Source organism: Euleptes europaea, chromosome 2, assembly GCF_029931775.1.
Source record: "Euleptes europaea isolate rEulEur1 chromosome 2, rEulEur1.hap1, whole genome shotgun sequence".
NCBI classification, from domain to species: domain Eukaryota; kingdom Metazoa; phylum Chordata; class Lepidosauria; order Squamata; family Sphaerodactylidae; genus Euleptes; species Euleptes europaea.
In genome coordinates, this window is record NC_079313.1 from 51,012,155 (window position 1) to 51,032,082 (window position 19,928).

The following is a 19,928-nucleotide window of genomic DNA, read 5'->3' on the forward strand; positions in this document are numbered from 1 at the left end:
GAGTTTGGTCCATGAACTCCCCCCTCTTTTATACTCTGCAGTGTAGACAAGCGTGCCTCAAGTCCCCTTATTTTCTCTTCCAGTAGAGCCACCAACTTACACTTACTGCATGTGTAATTACAGTTATCCTCGGGTAGGAAAACAAACATTCCACAAACCTTGCATGTTACTGCCTCCACTCTCTCACCCGCCATTCCACTTTGATTCATTGCAGACATGGTATGGTTTCTTGCACAATCCCTCAATGGTAACCCTACTAAAATGATTATAAATTATTTGGATGAAGGAATAGAGGGGATGCTTATTAAATTTTCAGATGATACTAAATTGGGAGGGGTAGCAAATATGGTAGAAGACAGAGCCAAGATGCACGATGATCTTGACAGGCTGGAGAAATGGGCTAGAACTAATAAAATGCACTTCAACAAATACAAATGTAAAGTTCTGTATTTAGGTAGGAAAAATCAAATGCATAATTATAGGATGGGGGAGACTTGTTTGAGCAGTAGTGTGTGTGAAAAGGATCTTGGGGTCTTAGTAGATGAAACACTGAACATGAGTCAGCAGTGTGATGCTGTAACTAAAAAGGCAAATGCAGTCTTGGGCTGCATCAACAGAAGTATAGTGTCCAGATCACGCGAAGTGATGGTATCGCTTTACTCTGCTCTGGTTAGACCTCAGCTAGAGTACTGTGTTCAGTTCTGGGCACCACAATTTAAGAAAGATGTACACAAGCTGGAACGTGTCCAGAGAAGGGCAACAAAGATGGTGAGGGGTCTGGAGACCAAGTCCTATGAGGAAAGGTTGAAGGAGCTGGGTATGTTTAGCCTGAAGAGGAGAAGACTGCGAGGGGATATGATAACCATGTTCAAGTACTTGAAGGGCTATCATATAGAGGAGGGTGCCGAGTTGTTTTCTGTTGCTCAAGAAGGTCGGACCAGAACCAACAGGTTGAAATTAAATCAAAAGAGTTTCCGTCTAGACATTAGGAAGAATTTTCTAACAGTTAGAGTGGTTCCTCAGTGGAACAGGCTTCCTCGGGAGGTGGTAAGTTCTCCTTCCCTTGAGGTTTTTAAGAAGAAGTTAGATGGTGATGCTTATTTTTGGGGTGTAAGGGAGCCACGGTGGATTTACTTTGATGAATTTCTAATGGGAAAATTTGTTTATGTATTGATCTAATCCCTTTATTATAGAATAATAGAATGTTATATAGAGACAATGATGATAATATTATAACTAGGTAGGACTTGAAATTGCTTATAGAAGTAGTATAGATGGCTTAAAGCAAGTCTGTATGAGAGAAAATAAGGATTAGAAATTAATTTGAAATGCAAAAGTGTTAACCAGTAGAATTAGTGACTGAAGAAGATGCGGGGAAGTCACATATAGTAGATAGCATTGAATATTATAGATAACATATTCTCAGTAATAGCAATGAATTTTTTTTGTTACAAGCAGTTACAACTGAATATATTGTTGAGATATGTTTATTTTTGTTGAACTGTAGAAAATAATAAAAATAATTTTTTTAAAAAAGAAGAAGTTAGATGGCCATCTGTCAGCAATGCTGATTCTGTGACCTTAGGCAGATGATGAGAGGGAGGGCATCTTGGCCATCTTCTGGTCACTAGGGGTGTGGAGGGGGGAGGTAGTTGTGAATTTCCTGCATTGTGCAGGGGGTTGGACTTCAAGGCCCTGGTGGTCCCTTCCAACTCTATGATTCTATGATTCTAAAAGTTTCACGACACTCCCGGTCTCAGAGTAAACTACAAATACAAACTTTGTTTCAAGGCCCCCAGACACTACCCCCAGGCTAAGAGCCACAGGCCAAGAGCCTCTGGCAAGCAGAGTCTGTTTAAATACTCTCAGCCCCACCCCTCAGCAATCAACATCACAGCAATTACCTTCAGCCAGCTACAGCTGTCTCTAAGCTCCTCCTCTGTCTCTCTCCCAGCTGCTCAGTCTGTACACCTTACATAGCCACTATATCATGCATGAAGCAAAATACAATGAGAATCTAAAGATTCGTTCTTGCTTGAAATGCTTGATATTCTGAAGTCAGTCCAAAGAATTATGAAAAGACTCAGAGAATTCTCCACCTCTCCCTCTAATACAGAAGATTATGGTTTTTGAAATGTGGCCACTGAGATATTTTTTTTGCTTCATTGTCTTATATAGAATATGACTGGGATATGGTTGTACCCATCGTTGCACACATGCTATGTCAGCAATACCACAGCTAAAGGCAGGTTGTTGAATTATCAAACTATTTCATAATGAAGAGATTCATAGATGATGGTCCAGAACTTGGAAATGACTGGCCTGAATGCCATAAGAATCATAAACAGTAGTATGTAGAAAAGCCACAATCTATTAAATACCTGATATTACATGCTTTGGGGGAATATTTCCACAAATAATGATGAGAAATATTAATTATTTATAGGTAATTTGCATAACTGCATAATGCATCTATCTATAAATAACAGAATATTTGCATAACTGCATAATGCCACTAATCATGGAAAAGAGCGTAAAATAATTTGATATTTCTAGCATTTGATCACACCGTATCATACATGCTCTGCTTGTTTGCTTTGAGGTTGAGGCAGAGAAAATCGCACCAATGCCATTGCTTACACGTGTGGTATGATAGTAACCCCTCCTATCCTTTCCAAAAGAGTGAGACCGATGTAGTTAATGTTGCCTGCTCTGCATTTCTGGCTTTATCAAAATGTATGCATCTCCTTGCAGTGAGGTGAATAGGCCTGTTTTTCCAGTATTCTATCAGTCTTTTTTTCAAATCCTTCAGACATCTGTGATCTTGGCCAGATCTGTGAGAGGTTTCTTGCCTTCCTAGATCCTGCATTGATCTAAAGGAAGAAAGTGAAAGACAGGAAGCAGTGGAAACTAATCTTCTTTAATAGGCAGTTTATTTATTAGAAATTATATGCCTCCTCTCCACAGACCTGTTTGAGGTGATTCACAGCTAAAGTAGTACAAACAAGCCGCCATCAAACATAATCCAGGGCATAAAAACCAGCATAAACCATACAATGATTATACAACGAGCAGCCTAAAATGTTGTTCATAAAGGGTCCTCATACAAGAAGCAGACCATAAAGCTACCTAAAATATGGGATCCTTACATTTGGCTCCTTATAGTTCAAAAGAGGCTGCCCTGTCTCCTGGAGGCCCTCTCTCCTGGAAGATGTCTACCTGGCCTTGCTTTGAGTCATTGGATCCCTGGGTTTTGTCTTCATTAAGAGAGGAATTACTAATAGCATCAGTATTGGCCTGGCCCTTTGAAGCCACTGACATGTGTGGTGAGGTACGGGGCAACAGGCAGTAAGAAGGTGGTATTACTGAGTGACAGTTTATGGAATGAAAGGCCCCACACATTTCACTAAGGAAAAAATGTAACAGCTCTGTCAGCACAATGCAGGCATGTGGCAGTTAACTGGCCAACCATTCCTGGAGTCCTTATTGCAGCAGGCAGGAAAGGAAAGGAGAATGAGGAGAAAGAGGTTAGAAAATGACCCTGCTCCATACTTTCTTGCCACATCCCTGTTCTGCAAGTAAGCATGAAAATCTCCACAGAGCAGCTCCCTTGTGCCTTGTGGTAAGTCATTAGGTATTTCAATACAGTCATAATTCATTTCCTGAATTTTTCTTGACAGGAAAATGCAGAAGATGAAGGATTACAATAGCGAAACATCCAGTGATGGCTGAATCCTGCTTGTGTAGCTTCGAAAAATGATTATTTGGTAATGAAAGCCACACTGCTACATATTCCCACTTTGCTAATGCTAACAGAGTTCAAAACTGAGATGAGTGTAGTATAGTGGTTATATTGTTGGACTAGACTATGGGAGACCCAGGTTCAAATCTACTATGAAGCTTGCAGCTTACTATAGGCCAGTCACTTTATTTCAGCCTAATCTACCTCACAGGGTTGCTACGAAGCAAAAATGGGTGAGGTAAAACCGTTAGGTGTGGTACCTAAGAAAGCGGCTGGCAGACCATGTATCAACCTTGTCAGGATCTCACAACTAATTGGCCTGCGGCGATCGGGCAATGGGGGGAAAGGTGACACCAACCCACTACTGCGCATCATGCCACAAAAGAAGCACAAGGATCGGCATGACCATGCACCTTGCTGAAAAAGGAAACTGGCCATGTGCGCCCCATGGACCAGGCCGAAAAACCCCTTTCCCTAAGGTGAACCAGGTACTGTAATACCATCTGTTCTGATGCTGGCCAATCAGCAGGACCGCCCACTGCAACAGAAAATGCCAGGAAACCAGCAGCCGCTGATGTGTATGAGCGAAAAGTTGATGTTGACACAGAGCCATACACCCCTTGCATTATGTCCTGTTTCCAAGTGATCACAGCTCTTCCGGTAACACCTCAGGGAGAAGATCTGCTTCGGGGGCCAAGCTGCAGAATTTGTCCTGTTGAAGGCAAGAGAAGGCCTCTGCTATGTCATTACTGGCTCCTGGCATATGCCGAGCCATAAAGATGATATTTGCTGAGAGGCTTGTCAACACAAAGTGCCGTACCAGCCGCATAACGTGCTCTGACTTTGAAGATTTCTTGTTAACGACACTGACAATGGCCTGGTTGTCATACCAGAAATGTACTTGGTGATTCCTAAAGTGCACCTGCCAGGTGGTAACCGCAACTACTAATGGAATAATTCAAGAAAAATGAGGCCTCTGGTGATTTCCGTTCCCACCCAGTGGCTCGGCCAAACTTGTGAGCACCATTTCCCATTGAAATATAGGCCAAAACCAAGGCTCTTTGAGGCATTTGACTGGACCTGTAAGTCTTGTCCCAGCTCCAACTGGTCCTGCCAAAGCGAAACCTCATTATACCCTTCGAGGAAAGCGAGCCATGTTTGGATGTCCTCCTTCAAGCCCTTTGTCAACCTTATCATATGATAAGGGGCCCTAACCCCTGGTGTGGACCTGGACAAATGCACACAAAAGGCTCTACCAGGGGACACGACCCTGCAGGCAAAGTTTAAGTGTCCACAGCCGACTGCATCTCTTTTAATGTGCACTTGCTTTTATTCAAGAGGAGTGGAACCAAGGCCTTCAATGCTAGAAGCTTTTCCTCCTCAATGCCCATATACACCAATTTTGTGGAAGGACCCTCCATTTTGTCATGCTCTAATGGGACCCCCAGCTCCTCTGCCAGGCATTCAGAAGTCTTTCACACACTGAAAGACTCCATGAGCGAAGCAGCCCGTTTGAAGGGAGCATATGAATGATTATTTGATTATACATTGAAGTTTAAAGCTTGTCTGGCTGAAGAAGCCACCTTTGGGTGGCAAAAGCACTGTGAATATCTGGAAAGGCATTTCCTTTGACCATCTAAGCCTGATGCAACAAAGCGATCTGCAACAAGCCAAGCCGTTTGTTTTTGGAGTGAGATTCTCCGCTCCTTAACATTGTTTTGAGCTATTGTTGGCTGTCATCTGTTCTTTACAGTTGTTTATTGTAACGTTTACATCGCATCTTTGTATTGCACTGTCCTTGCTTAGTGAACTTGGCTCCTTTGGAGCATTGTTTGAATATATTGTATTTATATATGCATTTATTCTTATTGAGTTTTGCTTATTACCCATGAGTTCTGAGCTTACTACTGTTCCTTATTTCTAGGCATTCAGAAGAAGCTAAGAGGTTGTCACGCACCTAGCTGTTAGCTGGTCCAACAAACAAACAAAAAATCATCAAGATAATGTGTGGCATGGGAGAACCCAGTCCTGTCCTTGACTGCCCACTCAAGGAAGGTGCTGAAGGCCTCGAAGGGTGCACAGGCAACAGAGCATCCCAAAGGTATGGCTTTATCTACAAGCAAACAAAAATCCTCTGGGCAAACAGGCAAAAGGCGAAATGCTGACTGGATGTCACATTTTGCCAAATGTGCTCTGATGCCACAGGCCCTCTTTATGCGAACAGCATGATCATAGGAAGCGTATTTGACAGAACAGAGCTCTGGTGGTATAGCCTCATTTACCGAAGCACCCTTCGGATAAGACAAATGGTGTATGAGGCGAAATTCCCCAGCCGCTTTCTTAAGTACCACACCTAATGGGGAAACCCTTGAATTAGGCATCGGGGAGCACTGAATGGGCCTACAACCCTGCCTGCTTCACATTCTTTTGAAAGCTTAGCAGCCACAACCTCTGGCATTTCATTTGCTGATTTCAAATTTCCTGATTCCATTGGGACCCTTGGGCCAAAAAAAGGAATCTGGAACCCCTTGGAAAAACATTCACACAAAAACCATGCTGCATCATGGTCAGGACATTGAGCCAGGAGAGGGGGGAGAGCCTCAAGTTTAATCATGTAGCTGTATAATTTATTGCGGTCATTGACCAGTATTACAGAGTTAAAACATCGTTAAAACAACAATAATTTGATACAACCAAAAATGGCTACATGATCATTTGAACTAATCAAAGGGTTTAAAACTGCATCAACTTTAGTATTGTTTCCCTGTGTCTTACATATCCCAAGACAAATTTAGCTATTTGTCTGGATACCCAGTAGTTTTTATCGGACAACAGATATTCCAAATTAGCCACATCGGATTCATCAAGAAATCCATCTAGCACTGGCTGAAGATATTTTAATCTGGCCTTCTTATAATATGAACATTTCAGGGGCATGTGCTTTGTAGTTTCCACCTCTCCCATCAAGCATAAACATAATCTTTCTAGTATGGGATCTTTTTGAATCTCCCTGCCAGCACGGCAGAAGGAAGTGCCGTGCACCTTGCCAAGGTAAATGCTCATCTGCTATTGTTAAACTCTGGTCTGGTTAAATAAATTGCCAGGACAACCACGTATTTAATGCTTGACTGGCATTTAAAGTTTGGGGCTCTGGAGAGGCCTGCCTGGTGCTAAATGTCTTCCACCCTCTGTCGAATAATGTCCTTCCCACGTTTGTACCCTCTTTTCAGCAGTGCCTGCGGGGATAAACCCAGAGTGTTGATTCTTTTACCAACAGTCCTCAACCAGCTTGCTTGGAATTTGTCCTGGAATATCAAAGGAAGAAGCCCTTGAGGATTCCTTTCAACCATAGCTGGATGGATGTGATGCAAACTCTGGCTTGCACCTTCAGCATTCTGGTTTCTAGTCTAATCCAGTCATTTGGAACACATTTGGGATCCTGGAGAGCTGCTCTCAAAAATTTAGATTGCACTCTTTCCAGTGATGAGAAGCAAGAGGTTGGTGGGCCCAAGAAGGAACCATATTGAAGTTGACTTAAAGATTTATTGTTAAATAACTTCAAAGCTGCAGCTACTGAGTAGCCACCTTGTGTTCTCAGAAATTTGATGATATGATTTGCGGATCTGTCCCCCTGGTCAGCAGCATATTTGCTGTGAATGATCCTGGAACCAGGCGCCACTCCCAGGTGTTTAAAGCTAATCAAATCTGTGGCCCATAATCACCCATGATCTTTTTTCCCCTCCCAAACACCATAATTTTAGTTTTCTGATAATTGATGGTGAGGCATTCATTATCACAGTACTTGATTAACTTTCCCAGGGCTTTCTTCATACCTATAGGGGTCCTGGAGAGTATTACTGCATCATCTGCAGATGGCATCATAGGTGTGTGCCTTTCTGCAAGTTTTTTGGGGGGTGACAATCGAGTGTTTGAAGGTGACTTGCCATATCATTGATATAAAGGGCAAATAGCATAGGTGCCAATATGCAACCTTGTCTAACCCCTCTATAGGTTCTAATGGGGTCACTCAAGTGTCCCTGTCTGCTGCATCTGACCCTTAAATAAGACTGATTATGCAGGGAGCCTCAAGTCTGATAAGGGACCTGGCCAAGTCCCTTAATTGCTGAGATGGGGGCCTGCTGTTCTGATAGGGCAGCTGACTGGGGTTGGGCTGTGGGCAGGATGACCGAGGGTGAGGGCCAAAACAGGACTCACAGCTATGCTCAAATCTGCATTTGGCTCTCATACATTTTCCTTGACTGTACTGCCATCATACCCGTCTTGAAACATCCCTACGGGCCCCCCACCCCCCTGATTTACCTTTGTCTAGTCTGCCTTTGATGTATGGACTAACGTTGACCACCCACAACTTATCATTAATTAGGTCCCATCTAGCAGTGGCACTCTGAGAGGTGTGCTTGCAAAACGCCTTGTCATATTCAATGGCAACAAGCTCTCCAGCCAGGGAGTGAGCCCTCAATACATTGGCTAAATGATTGACCGGGTGCCAGCCCCATTCTGGGTATGCTAAAGACACTACCCCCATGAAAATGGCATATCCTGACAACCATTTCTCAAACATCTTATTCCCATAACCCTGTTTTTCTTTTTTCTTGTCCCTGGAGCTAGAATGAGACTTTCTACCCTCGTCTGCCTCAGGCCTCAATAATGCGAAGAGGTCAACATAGAACCCATCCAAAATATCTTCCCTGCTCTTACAGGGGAGGTGAATGCCCGGTGGGTCTTAGTCATCCACAATTGTTTTCAAAGGGGTGGGACAATCTTTTTCCCTTCTGGCCCCCCACACAGCTCGAGGGCCCTTCCTACTGCCCTCTCACTTTTGACTATCACTCCTGAGGATAGCCCAAGCTGGTAGGCTGGAACTCTAGCCGCTGTCAACCAATAATCCCTATCTGACTTGGAAGAATCTTCCCCAGATGATCTGTCACCATCTGATGTGGAGCTGCTGGTGTCCTCTGCTGGCCGTCTCCTGGCTCTCCTCCCCCGATTCCTTCTCTGGCCTGTACTTCTTTGATGATGGGACTTTTGTTGTGTCTTACAAGACTAGCTGACTCTGATGAAGATGATTCTCTCTGCCTGCGCCTCCTAGTGGTGAAGCCCCTTCTCCCTGTAGACGCTTGAGGGATCCTGGAACCAGCTGCTGTTGGGGTTGCCACCTGCTGAGAGCTGAGCATATCTACCCTTTCTGCCAGCCTCTCAACCACCTTTGAAAGGCCTTGCAGTGTGGCTTCCCCTTGCACAGGTTGTGTCACCCTGGACGCTATGGCTCCTGACACTGTGCTGCTGGCCTCTTGCCTCCTTGGTGCCAAGAAGTATCAGGGTCTCCTGGGTGCTCCTGCCCTGCCCCTGGTTTGGGGTGGTGGAGGAGCCCGAGACTGAGCTTTATCAGGCATGCTCCTAGCCTTGGGAGGCATCGCCGCATGTTCTTCCAGCCCCAGGCCCTCAAGGCAGGCAGGGAGAGGTAAGTGTTCAGCTCTTGTCTGCTATTGCAGACAGTGATTTTCAGTCTTCCTCCCTTCCTATATGCCAATCAGGCAGCTCCAGCAGCGCTTCTTCACCAGCCAGCAAAGGCTCCAAACCTCCAGCTGCCTATCTGCCTCCCAGCGACTTCTGTCCTGATCCTTCTGCCACTCGTAGTCATCCTTTGCCACTCAGTCTCCTAACAAAGCAGGAGATGACTGAGCCCCAGCCTCCAGGTGGCCCTTCTTATAGTGTGCTTGGGAGGACCAGAGGGAAAACTTCCCCTCTGCTGCCTGCCCCTCCCACAGCTCCCGATAGGTTCATTTGAACCTTTTACCTGGGAGCCAATTGGCTGGAAGGCCCAGGCTTTCTATGCCTATGCAAAAGGCCCAGCAGCCTTTTGAGCCATGCCACCTCTGCCACCAGCCACCCAGCCTCTCTCCGCCACCTCCCCCAGCCCAGGCAGAAACGTGGAGCTCCTGGTAAGTTCCGGGAATCCATAATAACAACCAGAAATTCAACAGGTTCCATGACAAGCTACAACATGGTGAAAAACATGAAGTGGGTGGTTTATGCTGTAACTGGGAAGGGCTCTTTCACAACACCATTTTTTCACATGAATATTGTGCAGGAGAGTCAACTTGTGATGAATCTTCCATATCCAAAATTAGGAAGGGAAATAATGAAAGAGAGGGGAAAGAAAACAAAGAAACAAGTGGAGAAATGTTAAGAACAAAGGAAGAAAGGCATGAGATAAAAGGAATAGGCTGAGGAGACAGTGGTGAAGGTGCTATGCAAAATATAGGAAAGCAAACTGAGCGAGACTTGAATGGAAGGGGGAAATAAGAGAATGGTAAGAGAGAGTGAGAACAGAACTGGAAGATGGAAAGGGAGTGGAAATGAATTATTGTGTGAGAAAATGCAAGCAAACAAAAAGTCAAGAAAATGGAGGCCAAGGGGCACCTGCAAAAAGAATAATGATCCCCCAATAACTGGGAGAAGAAGGATAAGTAGAGAATGAAGGAAGGTCAGAAGCACATTAAAGATGAAAAATAGTATTATCCTTTGGGATATTTCCCCCACATTGCTTCTTTTTATCAGAAGTCACATTTCCTACATCACCCAAAATAAAAATTGAGAAAGTATTAGATGAAAACGCAACATAATAAAGAGTAGGCACATATACACACACACACATACGACTCTGACATAAAGTCAAACTTCCCAATGTTCATGAAAGGTTATCTCCTTAGACTATGCATATCTTCTGCTATCTAATGCAGGCTGGAAATTGTGTTTACATTTCTCATATTTTTTTTTCCAATCTGGGTATGTGGCAATACAGATTAATGGCTCTACTAAAGTTTGACCTTCCATTCATTTTGTGTTAAGCTTTCATCTCATGGGTGGCACTTTGTAGTTAATGTAGCCAAAATCTTCTCTCTTTCTTTCCCTGGAGGAAAAAAACGATACTCTGAAAACAGCCTTTTTTAGGCATTACTATTTCAAATGTTTATTTTTCTAAGTTAATAGCAAAGATAATGCAAACTGAAAATTTGGATCATGGCTTATAAACTAGGGACACATTTCAAGTGAACCTGAACTTATTTATGGACCGAGGTGAAAATTGTATGAGATCCAGTAGTTATGGCCTGCTATGGAATAAATTGGATATGTATCTGACTTCTCCTTCAGTCTGCAGGTTATTAAAACATTAAACTATAACCAGATCTGTGAGGTGTGTAAATCCCAGGTGAAGCAAAGCAATAAAATTTATTCTGAACTAAACCTACTGCACAATCCAAACCACAGTGCTAGTTAGCTTGCAGCTAATGGGGGTCTAAGGCTCTAGAACAAACAATTTTGGATTTTGTCATACCATTAATCCTGTCTTGTTTAGTCACTGCCTGTCCATCTATCACATTTTTTCCACCCTTCTTCTAAGATGCTCAGGGCAGCATGCATGATTCTTCACTCACTGTTCCATTCTCACAACAACCCTGTGGGGCAGGTTATATGGAGAAAATATGACTGACATAATCCAGTATGCTTCAGAGCAGGATGGGCATTTCAGCATCGGTCTCTCCAATACAACTCCACTGTCCCGTCCTACCAAATGGAAGACTAACCTCTGGAAAACTAATAGCTCACATACAGGACTCGTGCATGTAAAGGGTCCAAAAATGTTTTCCCAGGGTCACATATGGACTGTTGTAGAACGTGTACCAAGACTAAAATGCTAAATTTGGAGTGCAACAATTTAAAATATATACCCAAAAGCTGTAGAAAATCTATAGAATAAGCTTGTGAGACAGGGGATTAGTGATGTTGTGTCATGACATAACTGAACTAATCAGCTCTAATTGGGGGTAGGAGGAGGATATCTTCCAGTGTCAATGAACAGAGCAGCAAGTATATTTATTATCATAGTATTAAAAAATCCCTGCATGGATGAAAAAATACAGGTGGAGAACTATTTCAATGGCAAAATATCTACTGACATGTGGATTCTCCATTGTAATTCCATGTGCAGGTAATGTGGAACAAGATTGTTTGTTTGCTGAGAATGATCCTAGTGTGGAACCAACCTGGGACAAAACGACCTGGTTTCATTTTGCCATGGAAATCACTTGGGTGACCTTGGGCTTAGAAGAGTGTAACTCTGTTTAGGATTGCACTGTAAATAGCCTATCTTTTCTAGCCTAACCTACTTCACAAAATTGGGGAGAGGGACCATGTACCATGCCTTGAACTGCTTGGAAGTGAAGGAAGGGATAAAAAATACAAGGGGGATGGTGGGCCATTTCTCTGATCCCAAAAGCAGCTGTCAATTGCATCATATAATAATCAGTAATAAAATGTCGTGCAAGATTTTTGATTAAGGGTGGTTTTTCATATAATCCGTTAATGATAATTGCATGATTGCTCCTAATTTAATGTTCCACTTGTGGTTTATTTTACATGAAAGTTTGTATTTTACTGAAGAGATGATAACCTTTCTAGAGAGGTACTATATGTGTCATCTACTGGGCCACTAACCCATTCCTTTGCCTTCATCACTGAAATATTTTCCTTTACTTATTTTTCTTGGTATATACTGAATTTGCACCCATTCATGCAATGCCTGATTGTATCTTTTGCACAGGCATCCAGTTGAAAAGTACATTTTCAAAAACAGCATAAAGAAATCTCCTGACTTGGGCCATATTAATTTGGAAGAGAGTGGTAATATTGATCTAGGTCCCGACTACAGATTAAAACAATAGTTTCAGTAGTGCAGTCAAAGGAGTTTAAAGACTAAAGTAAAAATGTAACTTGTGCAGGCTATTAAGTGATTGATCACACTGGTACAAGTGCCTCAGAACATAAGTTTACAGTGACACATCTTATCTGAACTGAAGAGTTTGCTTTGTGCATTATGTAGAAATGATTGATGTCACTTTTTTTCAAAAAAGAAGCAACTTCTGTTGTCTCGTATGCCTTCTCTGTTTTGAAAATGAGGTACAATGAAGGAATTTTTCAACAGGAGTGTAATCACTGCAAATCAAAATAAGTCTTCAACAGCTCCAGTCTCCCTCTGCTGTTAAATGCTGTACTTCATCCACTGAAAAACAAATAAGCTATGGTTAACTGAGCATCAAACAGACTGGCCCAATGATGTAGTCACCTACACCAGTCTAACTACTGGTTTTAATGGTGTATCCCAAGACAGTTGTAGCTCCCTTCAGTGAATCAAGGGCTGTATTCAGGGGGAAAATAGCCAGTTCACGATAAGAAACCTTATGAACAGTCCTCGAAATATGACAAAGATTAGACTTTACAGTTCCACTATTACAGTTACACAAAAAGGAAAAATCCTATTATCTGAATAACATAAGGAGCCTGGAAGCCTGTTGCCATCCAAATTTATCGGGGACTTGATGCAAATGTAGACAAATGAGATTGTTAAGCGACCCCTTAACTGGAGGCCATTTGAGTTTGAAGAGCAGCGTGTCATGATTACCTCTCCAAATCTATGTGAAATGCTGTCCAGTACAAATTCTCTGTGCCCAGCTTACAGCAAAAGCAGCCCATGGCTGTAAGATAAATCTATGTCTCTTGAGGCTGAGAACAGCTGATTATCATTCCCTGTCCCGTTACAACAATGCTTATTTTTCCCAGCCTGTGTGTATCTTTCCTGTGTGTGTGTGTGTGTGTGTGTGTGTGCGTGTGGGTGGGTGTGGGTGTGGGTGTGGGTGTGTGGGTGTGATAGGTAGATTGCAACCACATTAATGCTGCAATTATACAGTGTTACTATAAAACCCTTCTACTATCTTCACTATGTAGAAACTGGGGTGTACTGGATCAGAATGTATGGCTGCTTTCATGGTACCAAACACAAATGTATGAAATAGAGCACGGGTAAACAGGCCAAGCCAAACTTCTACAGCATAGGTCAGCAAAGACGTATTTCTAAGGAGAATCAAACCAGCTGGTATGTGAGCCCTAGCAGATTGCTGTTTTTCCTTGCAGATATGATACGGTCCAAATGCTTATGTCATCAGTGTATTTACACTATCAAATGTTTTTCATCATCCTTCAGCCTAGGCGCTTCCATAAATTGGGGGAGGATATTAGATGTTCAGGGCTGTTTACGCCAATGGAGAACTGAGGTGTTCTAACTGGTCTGTATTTGGATCTCAAGCCAACCTTAGTTGATTTCTAACCAAATGGAGGATGAACACCTTGCTTCAGTTGATGTCTCCAAAGATACCCTATTTTTTATTGTACAGGGATTCTTAATCCAAATGGTAAAACTTTAAGATGCCAAGTAAAATAAGGGGAGCACAAAACCTGTCGCTTCAGCTTGTGTTTGTTCATCAGTTACAAATGAGGAAATAATTTTTCATCAGTTATTTGGCTATTCAAAAGCAGTTCAAGTCTGTGTGTTGGGTTAATTTGCACTTAGTCAAACAGTGCAATCAGCAGTGTTACATTAATGCATATTTTGACACAGCCCTAAGAGAGGTCTAGTTTTCTGCCTTTTCTACAGATGTATTGTCACTGCATGCTTCTGGGGAGCCAATCATATCAATGAGTAGTAAGTAAATCAATCAGTTGGCCAGTGATTATACATATTTTTGATGGAAGTCTTACCAACTGGGGTTCATTTAAGTCTGTGGTACCAAGGTTATTTCACACATGTGCATTTTTGCACAGCCTTATGCTCCCTTCCCATGTCATTTTTTACCCATCACCCAACCATCCAGGCCTCTGGGGGACAATCGATTTCACCTACAGTGCAAACATTATTTAAGGCAAGGAAATAAATTCCACCAGTACAAGAAAATGAAACTCAGCCACTCCATCTACAGAGCCGTTGACAAGCTGTTCAAAAACTGTTGAGCTCATAAAGAGTGAACCAAACAGATCTTAAGGCACAGCTCACAAGTGATTGTAGCTATTGAACATGGTATGTTCACTTGCTGAACCTGTTAGCCATGAAATTTACATCATCCCTAGTTCAAGCTGGACTAAAGGTGCATTGACATAGATTGTGAGCTGCTAGGATAAGCATATGGTACTTAATGATGTGGAGAGTGCAGACCACTAGCCGTATGTAGCAGGCAACCAGATACCCAGTGTTTCGCTGCCTGGCTGTAAGTGCAAACATTGATCGTCTAACATCAAGCACATTATAATACCTGACTGATGGATTGCATTCATATTTGTCATAATTGAATACTTTCTAGCAAGAAGCTGAGGTATAAATTAATTCTGTTTAGTTTGACACAGGTTGTAAATCCCTGTGCTAGGGAAATATCTCAAAAATAGTTTTCATTTTCTGAGATTGGGAAGGTTTTCTTTGTTTTAGCCTAGGGCCAGACCAGATCTATAAATTGAGGATATGTTTGGGCTCTACTCCAGATCCTTTTAGTATTAGACTGCTTTAGTTTTTCTGTATTCTGGTATATTATAGTCACATTCTTTATTTGCTGGCAATATGTATTAAAATTTTGCTAATTTGCAAAGTTGTGACTATATCATTCTGTAATTCCATCACAAGGTCAGAGGTAATTTGAATATCTATTTGCCAGTTTATTTGTTTATTTTTATGTTTATTTGTTCAACTTACAACCCATCCTCCCCAGCGAAGGCCAGGCTCAGGTTGGGTAACATCATTAAAACAACATAACAGTAAATACATTAAAACCATAAAATATCATTCTAAAATTATTTCTGAAATCATTAACTATAGCATAGTGCCAGCATCAGGTGATACCTTCAAACTGGGTCGGCAACCCACCCCATAATTCAGTAAATAGTTGTAAATAACGGGGGAGGGAGTAGGGAGGCCAGCACTGATATTACCTGTGGCTGTCCTCAATCATAGGCCTGGTGGAATTGCTCTGTCTTACAGGCCCTGTGGAACTCTTTCGGGTCCTGCAGGGCCCTGATGTTACTAGGCAGAGCATTCCACCAGGATTATGCAAACAACAAAGTTTGTGCTGTAAGATGCTTAGCAAAGAAAATAATGACAGCACAGTGGCCAACATAAAGGTATATATAGATGTAATTACTTAACCCGTGAAGATGGGATTAGATACACACAATCTATAAACATCAATACAACAAGAAAAAGCTTACAGTGAAGCTTACAGTAACAACCTGAACCAAAGGCGTTGATAAAAAAAATACATGGGTGTAAATACAATGTACAAAATACAAAATGTAGGTCTCAAATATAGAATGCACAATTGCATCTAAAATGGTACAAATGACAAGGATCTATCAAAGGACAATGTCCATGTGTAAAGCGCAAAAAGGAATGTCCGGATTCTGTTCCTTTTCAACCGTCTTCTTCAGCCGCTTTTGAATAGATGAAATTGACCAAGCAAAGCTCCTTGTGTACTTATTCTTGCGGAGCAATGTGATTCCCAATGGGATTGGAGGCACTTAATGTCCAAAGCTAATAAAGCAACACATACAAAAATGTAATACATACAAGGTAACCAATTAAGTTAAGGATGTTATACTAAAGTAATAAAATAATTCATAGTACATACCATTTAATTGGAGGCACTAGTCTTAGTAGCCTTCTCCGCTAAACATTTGTGGAGGTGCTGCCTACAAACCAGGCTGACAATATCCATCTATATATGTAAGTAATTAGTAACAGAGCATTCCATCAGGCTGGAGCCAGGGTTGAAAAAGCCCTGGCTCTCATTGAGGACAGCCACAAACTCTTAGGGATGGGGACCACCAAAAGATTATGATCAGCAGAGCGCAATGCTCTTTGGGGGATATACCAGGAGAGGCGGTCCCAAAGATATGAGGGTCCCAGACTGTGTAAGGCTTTAAAGGTCAAAACCAGCACCTTGAACCTGATCCAATATTCTAGCTGGAGCCAGTGCAGTTGTGGTCACGGGGTGAGGCCCCAGTCAGGAGCCTTTCTGTTGTATTCTGTACCAGCTGGAGTGTACCAGCTGGAGCCTTTGGGTCAGTCTCAAGGACAGCCCTGTGTAGAGCTAGTTACAGTAGTCCAGCCTAGAGGTAACTTGATAACCGTGGCTAGATCCAGGCGGGAGAGGTAAGGCACCAGCTGCCAGCCCCGGTGGAGATGGAAAAATGCCGCCTGAACCATGGCTGTGACCTGAGCCTCCATAGGTAAGGAGGCATCAAGTAGGGCTGTCGATTCGGTTCGGCCCAAACTGAAAAACAGCCGAATTTCCCCTGATTCGGCGGTTTTTAGTTCGGGACGAACCGAACTCAAAAATGGCCGGGGGAACCGGGGGAGCCGAATTCAGCGAGTTCGGGAGTTCACGAATAAATTCAGCAAATTCGGGGCGTCAGTAAGCAGCATAACCGTCAGTAAGCAGCATTCTCCTCCCCCGGCCAATCGGTGGCCAAGCTGGGTGGTCTTCTGGCCAATCAGTCAGGATTGAGTACTGGAGGAATCAGCTGCTGTGCGGCCCGGCTGGGGAGAGAGAGAGAGAGAGTGAGAGAAATCCTCGTGGGGGGTGCTTGTGCACATTTGCTCCTTTCCGTGGCTGCAGGGGGCGCATTTTTGGGGATAGAGACCCCAAACTTTCAGAGGAGTTTCAGACGAACCTTATGAGACCCCCCAAGTTTTGTAAACATTGGGTCAGGGACCCCTCGAGATATGGGCTCCACCCCTTTTCCCTCCCCCTTTTCCATTTCCGTGGCTGCAGGGGGTGCTTTTTTGGGGGTGCAGCCCCCAAACCTTCAGCATAGCTTCAGAGAGCCTTCTTAAGAGACCCCCCCAAGTTTTGTAAAGATGGGTTCAGTGGGGGCAGAAATATGGGCTCCCCCCTTTTCTCTTTCCGTGGCTGCAGGGGGTGCATTTTTTGGGGGTGCAGCCCCCAAACATTCAGCATAGCTTCAGACGAGACTTCTTAAGAGACCCCCCAAGTTTTGTAAACATTGGGTCAGGGGGTCCCGAGATATGGGCTTTCCCCTTTTCCCCTTTTCCCTATTGGGATGAATGGATCACCCGATCTTGTATGCATCTCCAGAGCGGCAAATCCAAGGCAAACCTCCCGTGCTTAAATAGAATCATATTGGATTACCCAGTCCTCCCAGCCCCTCCTGATGGAACAGAAGACAGCCACAGTAAGACCTCTTTGGGGGCTTTAATCTATAATTTTTCTCCTGTGTGTGTGTGTGGGGAGGGAGCAGTTTCTGTGGGTGGGGGGGAAGCCAAAGGGGGCTTTCGCCCGTTCTGCCTGGGGGTGTGTGCCCCCTCAAGTCTCTCTCTCCCTGGTTTGAGGGGGGGGGCTTCATTTGTGTGTCCTCAGGTTTTTCCTCATCCATACGACAGTTAGGTCTATTTTGATACTTGCTCAAAACTGGTTTTCAAATGGTGACTTAAAGAATGCATTTTCCTGGTCCCGAGTCCCATGCAAAAGGGGAAATTCCACCCCCTCCTGCTCATTATGCATAGCTAGCTGCCTCTGTCCCTTTCCATGGTTTGCAAACTCCCAAGTGTCAGGTTTTGCTTTGCATGTTTGTAAAGGTGTTGCTTTGCAGTTGTGTTGCTTTGCAGTGTTGCTTTGCAGTTGTGTTGCTTTGCAAACTTCTTAGCACCTGCCCCGCCCTTTGCATGTTTACAAAGGTGTTGCTTTCCAGTTGTGTTGCTTTGCAGTGTTGCTTTGCAGTTGTGTTGCTTTGCAAACTTCTTCGCACCTTCCCCGCCCTTGCTCTCATCAGCTGTTTGTCGGGCCTGGGAGCTTTGTGCATGGGTGGCAAGCTCTGCTCAGAGATGCACATTAAGGGTGGGGGGACCCCTTTCGGGGCCATATCTCAGCCCCCCCTGACCCAATCTTTACAAAACTTGGGTGGTCTTGCAAGAAGGGTCCTTTGAAGCTCCGCTGAAAGTTTGGGACCTCTACCCCAAAAATGCCCCCCCTGGAGCCGCGGAAAGGCACGGTTGTGTTTGTAATGGCTTTATTTGGCCAGTTTTTTCTCCCGAACTTTGAATTCATGCCGAATTGCACGGACCCGAAGTGGGGGAGTTCGGACTTCGGCATATCCCAAATCCAGACGGGCTAAATTTGGCTGAATCCGAACTATACCGAATTTTTTTTTCAACAACCCTAGCATCAAGGATCACAAGGATCACACACCCTTGACAGCAGGCCTAGCTGTTAATTGCACACCGTCAAGAGTTGGGAGCTGGCACCCTGACCCCAAACCACCCCGATCGAGACACAGAACCTCCATCTTCACTAGGTTCAGCTTCAGGTGGCTCTTTCTCAACCACCCAGTCACAGCATCAAAGCACCTGGTCAGTGTGTCTGGTGTGGAGTCCGGATGGCTGTCCATTAACAGATAAAGCTGGGTGTCATCAGCGTACTGATGACAATCCAGCCTGAAACTCCGGACAATCTGGGCAAGGGGGCACATATAGATGTTAAATAACATCGGTGGCACCCCGCACACCAGAGGGTGCCACTGCGAAACCACCTCCCCGAGCACCAACCTTTGTCCCCGATCCTGTAGGAAGGAGCACAGCCATTGATGGACTGTGCCCTGAATTCCAGCATCAGCAAGACAGTGGTCAAGACGATGGTGGTTGACTGTGTCAAAGGCTGCTGACAGATCTAGACGTTGTTAACATTATTTACACATCTGCTTAGAGAACATCAGAACTGCCCATCTGCAGTTGGTTGACATGTTGCTTTTAGCCTGCAATATTATTATTCTTCACCTTTTACCCATATAAAAAGCCTATTGCCTTGTAGTAGCTTTAAACATTGTAAGGAAACAGCTACAAGAGACACGTGAGTGACACATTCTCTGTTTGCACATCCTTTCCTATTAATATCTAAAGAGAAAAATGAACAAGCCTGCCCAGCAATGCCCACAATACACACACATCTCTCCATACAGGAAACACATTGGCTCTGCTTTCAGAAATGACACAGGAAGTACAAACAGTGTTGCACAATGTAAGTCACTTGCACATCTTCCTTTGGCACTTTTCTCTAATAGCCTGAGCCACCCTGAATCTGCCCTTGAAATAGTGTGATATATGGTCTCGGACAATATGAGAGTTGAAAAATGTAAAGAACGTGGTGTTCTTTTTATTTGCCAATTATGATCCAGTGCTTCACAGTTTCTGTTAGTCTGTTTTCAGCCTTATCTCGGACACTACATAAGGGTTATAAATCTGCCTTTGAGGGGAATATTCATGATTCTAAAT